At 46.0% G+C, this 16,965-nt stretch overlaps 1 protein-coding gene across 19 annotated transcripts in view; it reads left to right on the top strand.

Moving 5' to 3' along the window:
- Nucleotides 1–433: 433 nt before the first annotated feature.
- map2 (microtubule-associated protein 2) overlaps nucleotides 434–16,965 on the top strand; it is a 96,270-nt gene continuing 79,738 nt past the window's right edge. For all 19 annotated transcript variants that reach the window (XM_064310334.1, XM_064310329.1, XM_064310328.1 and 16 more), the window contains exon 1: nucleotides 434–979. The gene's annotated coding sequence lies outside the window, so the exon portion shown is untranslated. The remainder of the gene's footprint in view (nucleotides 980–16,965) is intronic.

The following is a 16,965-nucleotide window of genomic DNA, read 5'->3' as shown; positions in this document are numbered from 1 at the left end:
TACGATAACAGACGGACAGACACTGAGGAAACCCTGACAGTCTGTTAAAACTCCATGGAGCCAAAACAAACTCTTTGTTGACATGATGGGTTTAGAATTTCTATAAAATTACCTACCAAAGCCACTCATGGATAAACACGTTTAGGTACAGCAGCTTTTTAAATTCTGAAGTAAAATTGTGCTTGGTTTTATGGAAGAGGCTGTTTAACCTATGTACTGAGAAGCGTTGAGTAAATTATTACCTACATGCAAGAGCGATCCTTTTCTGGATGCAGAGTTAAGGAATGAGATATATTTTTTTAAGTAGCCTATGAATTATCCAGAAACCAATGAAACCACCCGTAGGGGTTGCACAGCTGGTTATAGCCCTGGGCACTACAGTTTCTAATCTGCCAAGTAGTCCATTAGGGCGTCCATTTCTCCATTTCATTAGGTTTAACAAAAGGTACGCGGCACCAGCTGGGCTACCGTATGCACCTTAAAACAAAGCAGATGATTAGAGGTGTCATCGAGTTTGCTTTCCAAAGCCGAGTTAAACAAGTTTGAGAGATTTTGCTGTACAGTGTAGCTCACAGCACAAGAAATACCACGTGAAAATGGCAAACCCGTTAATCGATTAAGTCCAGGGTTTTTGTTTTTAAATAAATATACGTTTTATTCACGTTTTTTGTTTGTTTTTATAGCTACTTGTGGCTTGTTGAACAAGCAGATAATTGATGCGACGAAGTCGTGTATAGTTGTTTTAACTGGATTTACTTGTAGCAATGGACTGTAGTTAAACAGATTTTTTTCAACAAATATATGTTAAAACACGCATAAATCGTTCTGCGTTTCTGATACATTTAATAATTTTAGTTCGTCCAATACGGTATTTACGGTAGATTGATGTTGATGGGAGGGGTTAAGAAAGCTCAATATTGTACAGATTGTCACTGAGCCCCGAGAGGTAGTTTTGCAGCGGACCAGTTACGTCGAACAGGTATGTTTAAATTACATTTTTATTTTTAAAAAGCACACCATAACTTCTATTTTTACATCTTATTATTTACCACAATCAATGTATTTGTTTGTAGTAAAGTTTATTATGGATTGTGCATCACATCTCGGTTCACTAATCCGAGATATTGCGTCTTAGATAAAGGACACATTGTTTGTCTACAATTGAATGGAATTGTGACCGTTTCTTATATATCCTAACTTCCCTTTAGTATGGGATACCACATATTGCAGAACGCTTGGTTATAGCTTTTATCAGCCAGTTACACATTTTTGCGTTCATTACAGAACATGATTTATATGTTATATACCCACTTTTAAAAAAAATGACAGTTGAAAGTGAAAAAAACGTCCGGATAGTGGCTTGATGAACTGGGAATGTGATATTTAATTAGGTTGCCTGGCAAACTGTGTTGAGTGCTGGAAGCAGCTGAAAGAGACGAGGTGCGCAAGGAGTATGAAGCGCGCGCCTAGCAGTGGCTGTGGTAAAGCGACTACACTGGTGCACATTGTTCAGGTCCAGCAGAAATGATGCTGAAACGCTGGCCTGTGTTTGCTCATTCCATCCTTGCCCAGGTTGTTTAACTGTTCAGTCAGTGTATAAATGTTCTGCATGACGGAAGAATCCTTATTTACCTAATGCCTTCAGTAGAACGGTTCGCATGGTAACGTGCTGTATTTTCGAGTACGAGGGCCAGTTGTCTTCATTATTTTAAACCATCAGACAGGAATTTAATATTCAGGCTGAAATCAAGTACTCTACAAGCGCATTTAAAGATCTCTAAATTGAAAAAGCTTATACCTTTGATAAATTCCACCAGTCACCACTGTTACCAAATATATGAAGAAGAAAAAAACCTAGAATCAGGTCTGAAAAGATTCAATTCAATCAAATTCGCAGAACAGATATTCTATAGACTGATCTGTCATCAATCTATGTATTTCCCTAGACAAACTGAAAGCTATTTTTTTCGGAGCAGGTTCGTTGATATTAGATTATGCATTATATTCATAAGCCAGTTCAAGCGTGTAGTCGTTTCCTAGAGGTTCTTTCGTGAATTCATTGACAATCGCAGACAGATATTTGCCTGAGGCAAAAAAGCAGTGGATTGTTCACATACCGCCAAACGTGCCTTGTGCGCAGTATAGTTTTAATGGTTAAACACTCTCGTGAAAGACAGACGTTTAAAAAAAAAATCATTTGGGTCTCCTTGTTGCTTGCACAAATATAATGCATTTGTCATGGACCGTATAGTCGGTAAGGTGTCATATGGAAACGTATCCTTTCCTGTCGGAGCGGCGTGCTGTAGTGTTTGGACTTCACTCCCGACATCAGTGGGAGGGGCTGACTAATTTCTACGCTAAGAGTTGTCTTTCATTTCGATTAAGATAGGAGAGTTCTTTAGGCGCGCGCACGCGAGCACAAGCACGGATGAAGCAGTTTTTAAATCAAGAAAGCCTAGATTTACAAGAGGAAGAGGTATGTCTTGCTATACACAAAACCTTGTTACAGCCCGCATTATTGTATTACTATAATGTGCATCTCAAGCTAAGATGATAACCAGGGAACTCAGTTTGGAGCTCTCTAATCAATGTATTGTATTTGGTACCTGCTATACCATGCCATATAGTTTTATTAACACTACTATTAACTATTTATCTATTGTATTATAGGCTACGATAACAATGGCAGGTTATTGTTGGGTGATTTTTATCATATACTAATGATTTGATTTGATTAAAAAAAGTATTATTATTCTTACTGTCATTCATTTTCATTCATTCATTTTGGTAAAATCTATTCAATACAGTAACTGAGTGTTGTAAAACAGTTTTTTTTTTAGGTTTGTGTGGCCTTTTCTCACTTTGAGCACCTTACCCTCAAAAGGTCTGTGCACACACACAATTAACATAGATTTTTGTAATTGTGAACACTCCCAAGTCAACTTGAGTTAAGGCAGTATGGAGAATCTCTCATTAAAACAGGAAGGACCCATTGAATCTGAAATAGTATCCTACTGTACACGAATAACAGAATCACAGCACATCAGGTCCTTTGGAAAGAGATTCTCTTGGAAGCATTGTGTTCAGAGGAAACGTAGAGAAAGCTTGCTTTGGGGCTTGTCAGGTCCCTGCTTGATGAATCATAAAAAACTCCTTTCCATGAAACTATGTTGTATACACGACATCTAGGATATGTGGTCTTTGATCTGCTATATCTGCCTCTCTCCTACTTTCCAGAGAGTGTGAAAAGTCTGCACTGGAAAACAATTGTAAAATTCCCCCTGTAAAAAAAGGCTTTCTTTTTGAGAACCTGTATACAGAATGTCTTATGCTGGTGTGTTTGTAAACTTTCTAAGACTAGACTAAGTTTATCGATGCACACGTACAGTATGTCTTCTTGTCCCTTTGCTCACAGCCAGTTCGCACGCTCCATCTGTTGATTTTTAGATATGGCCGAGGAATCTCCCCGTCATACAGTAACATGCTAGGCAGGCGTAATTCATTTGACATGCATCCAGTGATATTTATGCATGTGTAGAGTGTTATGTAGCATGGGGGGGGAAACAGACGTGGTGGATTGAACTGTGAAAGCTGTCAGGTTGCCAGCCTAGCCTCATAATGGAGCTTGTTCAGTACTCGCAGCTGCTGCGAAAGCGCCCAGTGTCGTCCTACTGCCAAATGAGTTTTGACAGAGTGCCTTAGGAAAACCGTGGAAGTTGGTATCAAGTTCCCGGACCCTCTTGTGGGAGACGCGATTACATCAGCATCGATTGAGGTTGCCGTAGTCGCACGCGGGTCGTAATCGGAGCGACCTCAATCGCGGCGGTGCGGGGAACGCTCTGGAGCTCTCGGCGTTCCGGGCCGGCGAAACAGAATCTCTGCGCAGCTTTACGAAGAAACGCTCGGAATGTGAAACGCTTTCCCGAACGTCACCTTCCATTAAGCGTGCTGTCACACTGCTGGGGCTGCAGTAATGCTTTCTCTATTCAGAATTCCTCATTTAAAAATGACAGTGTTCTGGATTTTTTTTCTATATCTTTTGGATTTATTTTGCTTTGAGAGGAGATTTCATTTCTTTTAGTGAAAAATAGAGTGATGATGGAATTTCTAAAGTGGCTGTCACTGCAGACAATAAACATTTGCCTCAATAAAAATTGATGCATGCATTTTGGAGCGTCTGCGAGCTAAGTCTAGGCTACTGTTCATCCCGGCAGTGTGCATGGACGTGTGTTGGAGTCGGAAGCTGTGAGTGAGAGAATCACAGGTCTTTGATTGGAGGAGGACCGGGGGCAGGAGTGTGGACCCAACACAATGACCTCACTGTTCACTGCCTGCTGACAACAAGCTTTCCACTTCCTGTCCAGTAAAAAGTCTGCGTGTAATGTAGCGAAGATTCTCTAATTACTGCTCTCGTGTGTGTGTGTGTGTGTGTGTGTGCGTGTAATGTGTGTGTGGGTTTGTGTGCATATGTGCGCTTGTTTTTTATACAGGCCAAATGCCCTTAATAGGAAGTGACGCTTCTCAGACGTGTGATTACACTCTTCAGACGGCTTACAGAATCTTCTTCGTCCGGGAAGATAATCTGCCTCACGCAACCCCCTCAGGAGTGACCTGACCTCACACCACACTCATCAGTCTATCGGTCATCCAGTGCTACTGTAGCCATCGATAGAGCAGTCCTTACCATGGCCAATTATTTGATCTTCCTGTCGGTAGAGAGACAATATTCACATTGGCTCACATGTTGCTTGCTTTTCTAGCCCAGGGCACCTCTAGCACTCTAATCTAGAGGTAGGTTCTATATTTATAATATTACTATGTATTTACCGATATAGGAGTACAGTTTAAATTATTGGAATGTATTTGTGATAAACTGTTTAGCATATTACATGTAATATGACCACATACAGGCGCCAGAACTGGCTTGTGAGGTATCAGTCACCAGGCGGCGATGGGATGATGTTACATTATGTATGAATATGTCTCAGCTGTCCAACTATCTCCTAGCTGATGATGAATTAGTGATAGACTGATGAAATTAAAATGACACAATCTCCTCCTAAAATGTGCAGAAGGAGTGTTATGCTGTCAGATAAAGCAATTAACTGATTTCAAAGGAAATTCCCTATAATTATGTCAGATGTGAGCTGCCATTTCTTTCTGGGTTCCCCAAAAATACTTTTGTCCCACTGGCGTGATGATATTTTTATTATCTGCTGAAACATGTAGCATTGAAGAATATTTGGATGTAACATGCTTCTGACATTTAAACACCAGTTCACTCTCTGTATATGTAGGCCGTATGACTGCACAAGGACTGCTGACAGACCCATTCCTAAATCTCTTAGCTTAATAAGTGGGGAGTTGTGATTTATATTGGGAATCCATCACGTATGAGGGATGGAAGTGAACCTGGAACACATGTAGAGAAATGGTACTGTCTAATTGCACTGATCCTAGATCAGTGAAACCTTTTTACGAATGGGTGGAGATAGTTTCAGAATTGGTTGTTCACATGTTGTTCTTGGCATAGTTTCTAGGGACAGGGAGTATCTGATTGCTTGTTAAGGATTGACGGCACATTGTGACTCCACCCATTACAGGTTTGTGACAGGTTATGTGGCATCTGGTTTGTCCAGCCATAGTTAATTACTTTCTTCTTCTTTCCTGTGTTGATTGGCCCCTGCTGGACTACAGACTTCGGCATAGACACCCTCTTGCCCTCATGCCCCAAACTGCAATCTGCCTACCCTCAGGGGACTGTCCAAGTGGCTGGATTACATAGCATGCTGTCAGTGGGTGGGGTGTGCCACACAGGTCAAAATATCAGCCAGCTCGGTTAGCTTATGCTCTCACTCGGGTTGTCGAGGCAGTGTTCGCGGTTGCCGCAGCGATTAAGGATTATGGATGGGCCGCGCCTGAGTTCTTTGGCTGCTTTTAATGCCAGCGCTCAGGATGAAACCCCACCTCTGAAGACATGAGGCTTTTAATCATACTTCAAACCGACAAAAGAGAGAATCGGCACTTACAACTGCAAGGGTGCTGCCTCCACAGTTAGCTCGGTAAATACAGAGAAAAGGAATACATGCTTGAATGTAATGATTTCTCTAATTCACTTCACTCCATTGCCATGATTGAAGGATATGACTACAGCAGGTGAAGGATGTGACTACAGCAGGTGAAGAATGTGACTACAGCAGCTGAAGAATGCGACTACAGTGTCTGAAGGATGTGACTACAGTGGGTGAATGATGTGACTAGCTGGTGAAGGATGTGGCTATGGCTAGTGAAGGATGTGACTAGCTGGTGAAGGATTTGACTACAGCAGGTGCAGGATGTGACTACAGCAGGTAAGGGATATGACTACAGCGGGTGAAGGATGTGACTAGACTGATGCTGGCATTTGGACTTCCCGCCCTCTCTCATGAAGTAGGCTGTTGCTACAGAGCCAGCCGAGTGCGGCCTCTCCAGTGGCTCCCGTGAGGCACGCAACCTAAATTAGGAACGCAGTCTGCCGAACCCACGCACTCAGCTGCTGCGTTCTGCCACTTCCGTTTTCTTCCTGGTTTCTTTTCCAGACATAAAATGGATTAAACCGAAAGGATTGAACACTGAGCTACAAGTTTCCGGAAGGTTCAGTCCACCCAGTTGTGCCCCTTATTTGTGAGTGAGTGTTTAGTCTTGCGTCAGGGAATTTCTTAACACTTAAATCCTATTGGTGCACAGCGCTGTGCCATCTGGACAGACATGGGTTGGATGGCCTCAGAGCTGATGGGTTTAAGCAGGGGCACTCGGCCTCCTGTCTTAGGGAATGGGAAACCTGTCCGCAGGTTTATGTAACCTGTCAGAGCTGCGTCCCTAATCTGGAAACGGCACACTTCCAGTGCCTTTTGCCCCATGTTCTGTGCCCTGTGCCATCCCAGTCGCTGGCACCACAGCGTGGACGTGATTAAATGCTCACAAGAGGAACACCAGGAGCCGTAACTTTTCACGAGGAGCGGCATGCCTACTCACCCAGCCGTAAGGCGTGGCAGCACGTAACGTTTTGCTCTTCCTCCTCGAGGCCTCTGGCTCCTCCCCTTCTGTCATGCCCCACTGACAGGGCGGGGCACCTCCACGGCGGGAGGACACGTGGAAGAGCGGCGTTTAACCCGCTGAGGCTGCTCGGCCACTCTCCCTGCTCCCGCGAGTCTCGCCATGTCCTGCCTGGACATCGGGGTGTGGCCTCGCTTGTGGGTCATGTGGGCACCACGCCCCGGCCTGTTGTGTTTGGTTGTCAGGCCGACCCCGGCCTGTGGCGAGGGGAGACTGCTAGGAACGTTGCCCCCGGCGCTGCTGCGTCCTCAGCTTTGCGAGTAACACACGGTGGTTTGCAGAGCAGATGTGTTGACAGCTTCCAGATGTGGATAGGAAATGGCGCAGAGCTCCTCGTATTCTCTTTTTCCACCAGCTGATCGGATTTTGGATGTTGAGTTCTGCCTTAAACAAATAAAAATAGTGAACAGCAAGGTTTTTCTTTCCCCTCCGGGCGGAGTTTGCAGACTTATTCAGAAGCTTATCTTCACCTGGTCAATCCACATCTTTCAGTCTGGTTTTTGCTGTTAAAAAACAACAAAACAAATAAAACCAAGTATCTGAGTTTGATTCATCATCAGAAAAGGCTGCTGGATGTCTGCACCAGTCAATATTAGCCCCTGTTGTCAAGGAATGCAATCTCTGTCCTCTCCCCCTGTGAAAAGCAAACATGGCTTGGGGTCTCACAGGAAGGTGACTCTGCTCTGACAGATGCTGTAGTTCAGGTTATTGGCAATAGTGTGTTCATACCTGGGGGGGGGGGGGGGGGGTGGTAGTGTCTCATTGGCCTCAACACACTCACTGAGATGAGGTTTTCATGAACATGGTTTTCCCTAGATATTAATGGAGGCACTGCACCACTGAATTCACGAGAGCCTCAGCAAGTATCAGAGCAAAATCCATAAAACCTCAGACTGTGGCACCCAGCCACTGTGGTTGGTTTAATAAAAAGTTTACCTACTGAATGGTTTACAGCAGACAAATTTTCCAGCCACAGCTAAAATTTCTTAATGTATAGTTGTTTTTGTGTATTTATATAGTTAATTAGTTATTGGCATTGTGTAGTCATATTTTTAGCAGGCCAAGTGTAGGCTATGCCATAGCTTGCCACTTCACAGCTGCCCTTAGGCAAACTCTGAATTTACATGTATGTATACAGCAGGCACTCCTACTCCTGTCCAGCACGATTCCTGTCCAGCACATGGCACATGCAATAGGACTTGGTAAATACCATTGTACAGTACATACAGAAATAGCCCATTATGTGATCAAAACAAAGCTTCATTGTTAGAAGCAATGCTGTTATAAAAATCTTTTAAAGCATAACTGCCTTGCTGAAGGGGAAATAACACGATTAGCAGGCCATCAGCGGTGACAAACACCCCTCTACCCCCGGATACGAGGGCTGCCTGATGACATGACGTCATGAGATAGTGGAGTAATTGTGCTGCGGAGGACTGAGGAATTCAAAAATGGAAACTCGTGAAAAAAAAAAAAAGTGCCGTCTTTTACAGTGCCTTATGGCAGAAACCATGGCCACAACAACGCAATGGATGAAATGGGGTCAGTAATTCACCAGTCCCTCACAGCGATCCCAGGGGAGCGGCCCAAAATGTCCCTGGCTTTTACTGTACCCATTGTCATTCACAGACTTCAAAACACAGGCTAAGCAAGCATGTGTGTTCAGGGGCTTGCTGTCTGTCTCTGGAACCTTGTCGGCCTCAAAGACAAAATAATTAATTTAGGGTTTTAAGAGCTGCATTTCTACAAGCCTTTTTTGAACCATTTATACAAGCGTGTTTTTTCTTGTTGGTTTGAGTGTTGAAAACAATGTCACAAATTAAAACCGCTAAAGATGAGGTTTAGCTGCATGCTACCCACATGCTAACCATGCTGGGTAGCATGCTGCTAATTGGACAAAGGAAACCCATGGAAATTTTTGTTCCCTTCCCCCTCCCGTCTTTCTGATCAGGCATAGCTTTTGCGATAGTCCTGTCGTATATTTGGTGTTGAAAAGGGAAATGGATTGAATGGAGTCTTGGCTTAAATTAATAGCTTCCGGATGGTGCTACACAAACGCTGTGACAGTTCCTGCTGGGTGGTGTCTGCTCTGATGCACACCAGTGGCCAATGGTCTTGCGAAGCAGGGAACGTAACCTGTGACCTCAATCTGACATTAACGTATGCAAGCTGGAGAAAATGGAGATAGCTCATCTGTTACAGCTCCAGCAGCTGGACTGCAGCACACAGCAATGTGTGTCTGGGCAGCCTTGTCCTAGTGATCAGTCTTGTTGTTGAGCCGCCTTGTATCAGTGAACAGTCGTGTTGTTGAGTGTTCACGTATGGCACAATGGTGCCATTGCAGGTAGAGCTGTGCCTCCAGGCTGCCTCTGATTGCAGCCTTCAGTGCTCCTCCTAAGGTCTTCTGGTGAAAAGGTGGGAACTTACTGTGCGACCAGTTGGTCTCGATCATCACAGTTTCCCTTAACCCTGTGGAAGAGTCCAATTAAGAATCTAACCACAAAGCGCTGTGTCCTTAACAGTAGCTAATGAATTCTTATGCCTGCTCAAATTCAAAGTTGAATTTAAAGTTAAATGCCATTGGTTTGATTCTGGGCCGTTGTTTAGTGCGTGTTTTGTCCTATGCCTACCAGACCGATGGTGGCTCCAGTTGATTTAGACTAATCCCGTAATGATGGAATCCTAATTCGTCGATCAATACTCACCAATTCACCATTCTCTGCTCGGTCAATTGACTCTGTTTAAGTGGGGATTGGAAATGTCAGTGCCTTTTGACGACAACGCTTTTAATGAGCGTCAGGGATAAGACCAAGCAAAAATCAGCTGCTGAGTGTGCCTTTTCATTATGTGCAAAGACTGAGTGGTTTTAAGTCCAAAGTATCCATATTGTAGCGTCAGCAGTATATCATGCTTTACCCAAAGTCACTATCAATTCGTGACGGTGTTAATAATGGAGATTAAACATGGGACCTCATTGATAGAATGAAAAATTTTTGTTCTTTATGTTGATCGATTATTGTAAATGAAACCTGTCAAAAATATTTAAAATAACAAGTTATTCTGCCTTTTAAGTGTCTGACTGAGCCATCTGAAGCAAACCGTTAATATTCAGAATTGGAGGGAAGGGGGTGTTCTGATGGCGGAATTTTGCTCCATTGAAGGGTGTACCAGTGAGAGCAGAGGAGAGAGGAGAGAGACAGGAAGTGAAGTGAAGAGGAGCAGGAGCGTGGGCTGGCTTTGGGAGGGGGGGGGGGCAGTGACTCACACACTTGAAATTCAGCACTTAGTCCCATTTCCACCTCCACCTTCCATCCCTCTCTCTTCTGCACAGGAGATGCTCTTTTATCCATCTGGCTGTAGGGACGAGAGAAGTGCGGGGGCGGGAGGAGGTGGCTCTAGGCTTTTGACGGGGGGGCGGGAGGGGGGGGGCGCGGGCGGTATACACGCAGCGCTGGTGCAGGGACTGCGTAGGCCGGCCTGCCATCTCTGCAAGAGAGCGTATAATTACAGAACCGGGCTGGGGCTTTAAAGCTGTGTTCTACCTTCCTGTGGGGGGAGGAAAGGGGGATCACAGAAGGGGTCACGCACCACGTGGATCACAGGAGAAGCCGTGCTGAGACATGGGCATTGTTAACGCCCCTGAAAACGGGGCAGGACGGACAGACGGACAGACAGCACGTCTACATTCTCTGTCTGGATGAAGATTTTCATATAAATCTTAGCGCAGAGCCGCTGCCAGGGAGCAGGACTACAGTAGCTGAGATCAGAGCAGCCTCTCTCAGTGGGAGATTTCACTGTCTTGCCTCATCCGCAGATGTGAGGAAGAGGCGTGTCAGAGGAGCTGGAGTCAGACACGTGTGGAGGAGCAGGGAGCTGGTCTGTGTGGTTTTAATCACACTGAGGGAGGAGCTCTGCTTCATTCCTGCCCTCCACTCTGCTCGCTGTTTAACCAGGCCCTTCTCCTTTCATGTTCCTCCTTGGCTGGTGAGCGGAGGCCAGGACGGGCAGGGTGGTGGTGTTAGTCCATGTGAATTCTGGGCAGTTGGTCCTGTAAGGGGTTGAGACTAGGGGTGGAGAGGTGGAGGGGTGGGCCGTTCTTTCCTAGACCACTGTGGGTCTAAGCAATCGGATCACCCTGAGGGGGACGGAGCATGATGGGGACGCAGTGTAGAGGGGGCTTTTAAATGTGCTGGGTGGAAAAGAAAGCAGAGGCATATATTTTGTGTAAGGGCGATGAGGCATGCTGGCCAGTTGCTGGCTTTCTCTGCCTCGGGAGTCTCATGTTGGCGCCCTTGGGGAAGTGGCGTGAGGGCGAGGGCCGTGTTTATGCAACGAGTACGAGCGCAGCCACATGTGGCCTGGAGCGGAGGGGAGCGCGGAAATCTGCAGTAAATCATAGCAAGAACAGCAGCTAGAGCAGCTACAGCAGCCAGAATAGCCAGGGCAGCTGCTGCAGTCAGAGCAGCCATGGCAGAGCAATCTATACAATTAGAGCAGTCGGTGCACTCAGGGTAGTAGCAGCTGTAGCAGTCGGTGCAGTCAGGGTAGTAGCAGCTGTAGCAGTCGGTGCAGTCAGGGCAGTAGCAGCTGTAGCAGTTGGTGCACTCAGGGTAGTAGCAGCTGTAGCAGTCGGTGCAGTCAGGGCAGTAGCAGCTGTAGCAGTCGGTGCAGTCAGGGCAGTAGCAGCTGTAGCAGTTGGTGCACTCAGGGCAGTAGCAGCTGTAGCAGTTGGTGCAGTCAGGGCAGTAGCAGCTGTAGCAGTCGGTGCAGTCAGGGCAGTAGCAGCTGTAGCAGTTGGTGCAGTCAGGGCAGTAGCAGCTGTAACAGCCGTAGCAGTCGGTGCCATCAGAACAGCGAGCAGCATTGGAGGTCTTCTTTTTCGGTGAATGAATTAACTCTTAAAGGGTTCTTGAATTTATGTGAAGCAGATTGGTTCTTATTGACATATTGTTGCTGTCAGACTGTGGTCAGAGTCAGATTGTATGGTTGGTCAGATCAATTGCAGCCTTCCCTTAAAGTAAAGGATAACCTATAAGCAACCTGACAGGGAGACCAGGTCCTGTGCCCATAGTCTCACTGGTTGCACATATATGCTCCCTGTACCGTTGTTCCCATGTATCTACAACCTGTCAGCACCAGCATCATGACTCCAAAACTCCATCATTTCTGTTGGTCTCATACAGTATCATCTCATACAGTATCATCATCACACGTCACACACTCCCTACCTGTTCCTGATTGAGATGTCACACACTCATATACACAAAAATCCACACACACTCTGAATGCCACAAAGATCTTTGGCCAATTGGGACCAATTTGGATAAACCAACCCAGGACCATAGGAGCCCAGTCATGCCTTGCATCTACACTGTACCCTTCTCAGGAAGGTTTTTCCTGGGCCTGAAATCTCGCAAGAACATCTACAGGCATGGACACATTTCTTTGCTGTCCTCTGTTCAGTGTTTACTTCTTCAGAAGCTGTCACTGCATAATGGCTCTGACCATTGACCCTGGGTCAGCTTAATCTCTTTTTGCGCAAGATTGTGGTTATTGGGGTCAGCGTATCTGACCCTGACCACCCGATGTGACCTGTTTGCTTTCGTGTGTTTGTGTTGAATGTTACGTTCTTATTTTCAAATGCACTGTATTAATTGTGTCACAGTAGCTCAGTGATTAATTGTGGGCGGTAGTTCTCAGAGTGCCATTCTGCACAGCCAGACTTTGTGCGGCTCGGCTGCCCTCTGGGCCTCCCGTGGAGCAGGAAACCTCGGGAAACTACGCCACCACGCACCGCCGATGCGCCTGCTACCGCAGTCATGACCGCGAGCACGCTGCCAACCGCAATCCACCTGCGAAGAGCCGAGGGCAGGGCAGCCTCCGCTGGCCTGATTGCTCAGGGTTACCTGGTTAACTGGCAGGGACTGACGACATCCTCTCCTTTCTGTACCTGCACGCTGGCCGTGGACAGGCTTTCAACACCCACGGAGGTTCGCCATGTTATTGCCATGGCAACCTGCTATTAAATTTGAGTCGTGAGTTTTAATGTCAGTGTTTACAGATCAAAATTAAACTATGGGAGAAAAAAAGCCCTGAGAATGCATTTTTTTAAAATGTCATTTCATTTTTTTTTTTAACGAGGATAGAGGGACACAGTCTTTAGAGCAAACAGTTACCCAGCAGGTAACTCTCTTTTTATAGCTGTTAACTGTTCACTCTCCTGTTAAAACGGCTATTTCATTTTTTTAAGAAGGAGGATAAAGGAGTGAACAGAGGCCCTGGTGTGGGCAAGAGCCCCTTTGTTTGACCGGGTTTGTCTTGGCATAGACGCTCATTCAAGTGTTGCGGGGGAGGGACGGCTGCAGCTGTACAGAAGCTGAGAGGCTTGTTAAGTTGGTGCTGGCTGTTTTTAGGAAACAGAGGGCCATTTAAAGATGATCCTGCACACTGGCATTGTTCACATGGTGTCCGCAGGAGCCCCAACGATGTCTCCATGAAGCAGACGCAGTCTATTCCTCTTCGGTCAATAGGACCCAGTGGGAATGGGCCGGTTGTTCTCTTCTGAGCCGCTGCCCATACCGAGGGGTTTAGAGAGGGGAATTACTTGATTACCCTGGAGTAGGACTGTGTGTGTGTGGTTATGGGGTGGGAGTGGGTCTTAGAGAGGTGGTGCCTTTTTTGCTGTTCATTTAGATGCTAATTTCTAGCCATCTGCTCCAAAAGACCCTGGGGATTACGGGTCCTGGTACTCTTTTGAGGAACCCCACACCCCACCACCCCCAGCCCTTAGGATGACCTGATGGATACATCCCCTCGGCACGCAGTCCTTGCTGCTCCGAAGGCCCTCAGTGCTTAGCCCCCCCCACCCCCCCTCCCCCCCCCCCACCTCATTCCAGCTTCTGCCAACCAGGGAGTGCATCAGTTTGATCGTTCTTACTTATTAGTGTTTCTGGAGTAATCTTGCTGATGCTGACCAAAGTGGATGCATTTGTCCACCCTCTTTTGACGCAGGGTGTGGCAGCTTGTGGCGGGGCTCGAAAGACATATTTTGTACTGCCAGGATCCTCTGCATTCCTGCTGCCGATCGTGCATGCTGAAGCCAACCTTCCAAACACAGCTATGCCATTTATGGGTGTGTGTGTGTGTGTGATCTGTTTGATAATGTAGATGAGAGAGAGAGAGAGAAAGGGAGAGAGAGACTCTTTTTCAAACCCTTCAGTGCACGGCCCTTGCTTTGATTGTATGGTCTCCATGGCAACTTGCCATCCACCAATTGCAGGGATTGGGCAGCCTCTCCAGAGACATGAAAGTTCATCCATTACTGACAGAAATAAGGTAGGAATAAGAAGTGAGCAGAGACTAATTCACATAGCCCTATCATAGACGTCACACACTGAAGCAAACAACTCAAATTGCAAGATGTGGACAGGAAGTGATCTTGAAGGTTCAAAGGTTCAAAAAAAAAAAAAAAACAAACACAAGTATTATCAAGTTTTTATCTGCATTCCTATCTAGGCAATGAATTCACTGTATATAGATCAAATCTTACCCTGTCTGTTCCTCAACATTTAGCAAAAGGGACATCTTAGGGTTAAGATGTTGTCCATCTCCAATAGCATCCCAGATTTAGTAAGAACCTCCTACTCCCTGTTTTTTCTCGTTACCCTTCTCTCCTGTGATTGTGCCTGAGCTCCTGCAGGGCTGTGGTCCAACTGACATATTCTCAGCTGACTGACAACACTGCATTACTTTGAGTAGAAGATGAAGGCCTTGGACTCCTTGGCTGCTCTGTGATGGTTTTATACTGTCAGAGAAGGCTCCATCCCTCTGCGTTTACCACAGAAATCTGCTGCCTTTGATACTTCCTGCCCTAAGACCAAGAGTCTTGCTTTCTTGCTTTTTTGCGGGAATGGAAACCTTGCCCTCCCCACCTCTTTTACACTTTTTTAGACATTGTTATAGTGTCTGACCACTAGTTCAAAAGCTTAAACTCTTTTCTTTAAAGCTCTGAGGAAGTTCATTCTACTTTTTCTGGGATTTCATACAGAGGTTTTCCTGGTTGGCGCTTTATTATTGGGCAGGGTGGTTATGGATGTGTGTGTATACTGAGACTGTGTGATATGTTGGTGCCGTCTTGCTCCCACTGCCGCAGAGTATACCCGTATTGCTGTTATTTTAGATGGAATGTTGAGCTAAGCCAATGTGCTTTTCACCAAGGGAAGTGCTTGTCCTCACCCCATCCTGATCTGTGTTGCTACAGGAATGGATAAGTACAGAAAGGCACTTCTTGATAGGACTGAAATTGTGCCTAGTGGCTGAAGTTTGTAGGTCTCTCACAGGTGACACTTTTGGACTGCTGAATGTCCGTCATCACAGAGCTGGACAGTTCATGGTTCTGAGGATGCCGTGCTACATCGGGGATGGGAATCGATCTTTCTCTCTCGGGTACGTGTCCCTGGGAGCTTTCCGTGGCTGAATGATAGGGCATGCTAAGAGGCGCCACTAGGGTGAGAGGGTCATTGGTGACACTTCCCAGGATGCTTTGCTGTGCCTCTTCTACCTCTTGCTGTTCATCAGACTCACCTGTTCACCTGGATGACTTCCCTTGGAGCCATTTGGGTGGACCCTGTGAGAGTGAGATGGTTATGTTCCTGGGCAGGTGGATGACACCAGAAAAGGCGGTCTCATCCAAAGCCATCTCATCCACAGATCCTTTTTGAATGGATCTGTGGACAGAATCTGTGTCTTCACAGACGACTGCAGCTACCTGTTCCAGTATGGTGGATCTCCTGTTGCACAGACTAAGGCCATTACGACTAAGCTGAGAACTATACTCCACTTCCCTCATGGTGTAGAAACAGACTAAGCAGTCAGTTTTTGAGTGTGCTCTGAGTCCTGGTTTCTCTGCTGCAGGGTAAAGAGTTTGAGCTTGTTGTACTGTTTTTCCAAGCGATGCCATGCGGAGGAACAGAGGGATGTAGAGGTCCAGGAACAGGTTGTTTTGAGCTTTGCATCTTACACTTCCTACCTTAGAGGCTTTGGTTGTGACGTTAGACCAGTGTTGATTCTAGCAGCTATCTGACATTGTGAACAAGAGATCAGGGACTTGGCTGGGGGGGTGGTGGTATGTGTACTTCAAGCTTGCATTGGCTGTGGTCTGTCAGAGGGATATTCAGAGTGAACGTTGCTTGTAACCATGGAGACTGACTCCATTTCCCGTGGCCATGGAAACAGTGCTTTTGCAGCTTCATTCGCCGCCCACAGCTACTGTACTGTGATCTGCACAAATGCACACATTATATTCATCAGTGTAAAGGGAACCCACTCTTCATTAACCTCAATGGCTTTGAAGTTTTGGACACATTAACAGCTAATGCTATATAGACAATACCAGCTATTACAGTCAGTGATGTTCTGAGTGGTTCCATAAAAACGGTCCACAGGATGAATATCAGTTCTTTAAACAATTCCAATTTCAACTGTGAACTATTTTCATAGTCTCTTGTTGCATAAGTTTGGCTTTTTTTGAGCTCACCCCGGCCCCTTGTGTTCATGTTTTAGTTGGGTCCTTAACGCTACTCTACTCAGATGCCCCCCCCCCCCAATCTAAGAGGAGGAAGTCATTTGTAACACACCTCGTTATGGGTTCACATCCTGAGCCAGGTCTGAATGGTGCTGCCACTGTCACACGGCCTCTCTCAGATCTATTTCTGCCATTTCCTCAACGGTGAAGAAAGCCAGAAGCCACCTGCTGAGTTATGGGGTCACTCCATGAGAGGAAAACCGGCTTGAGCAAACACAAAGATGAAGGCATTTAAAATCCTACTTCACTGGAGACATGAGCTCACTTGGGTCTTGAAACTGATGTCT

This window comes from Anguilla rostrata, chromosome 15, assembly GCF_018555375.3.
Source record: "Anguilla rostrata isolate EN2019 chromosome 15, ASM1855537v3, whole genome shotgun sequence".
In the NCBI taxonomy this organism is placed as follows: Eukaryota; Metazoa; Chordata; class Actinopteri; order Anguilliformes; family Anguillidae; genus Anguilla; species Anguilla rostrata.
This window is presented reverse-complemented; position numbering and strand designations above follow the sequence as displayed.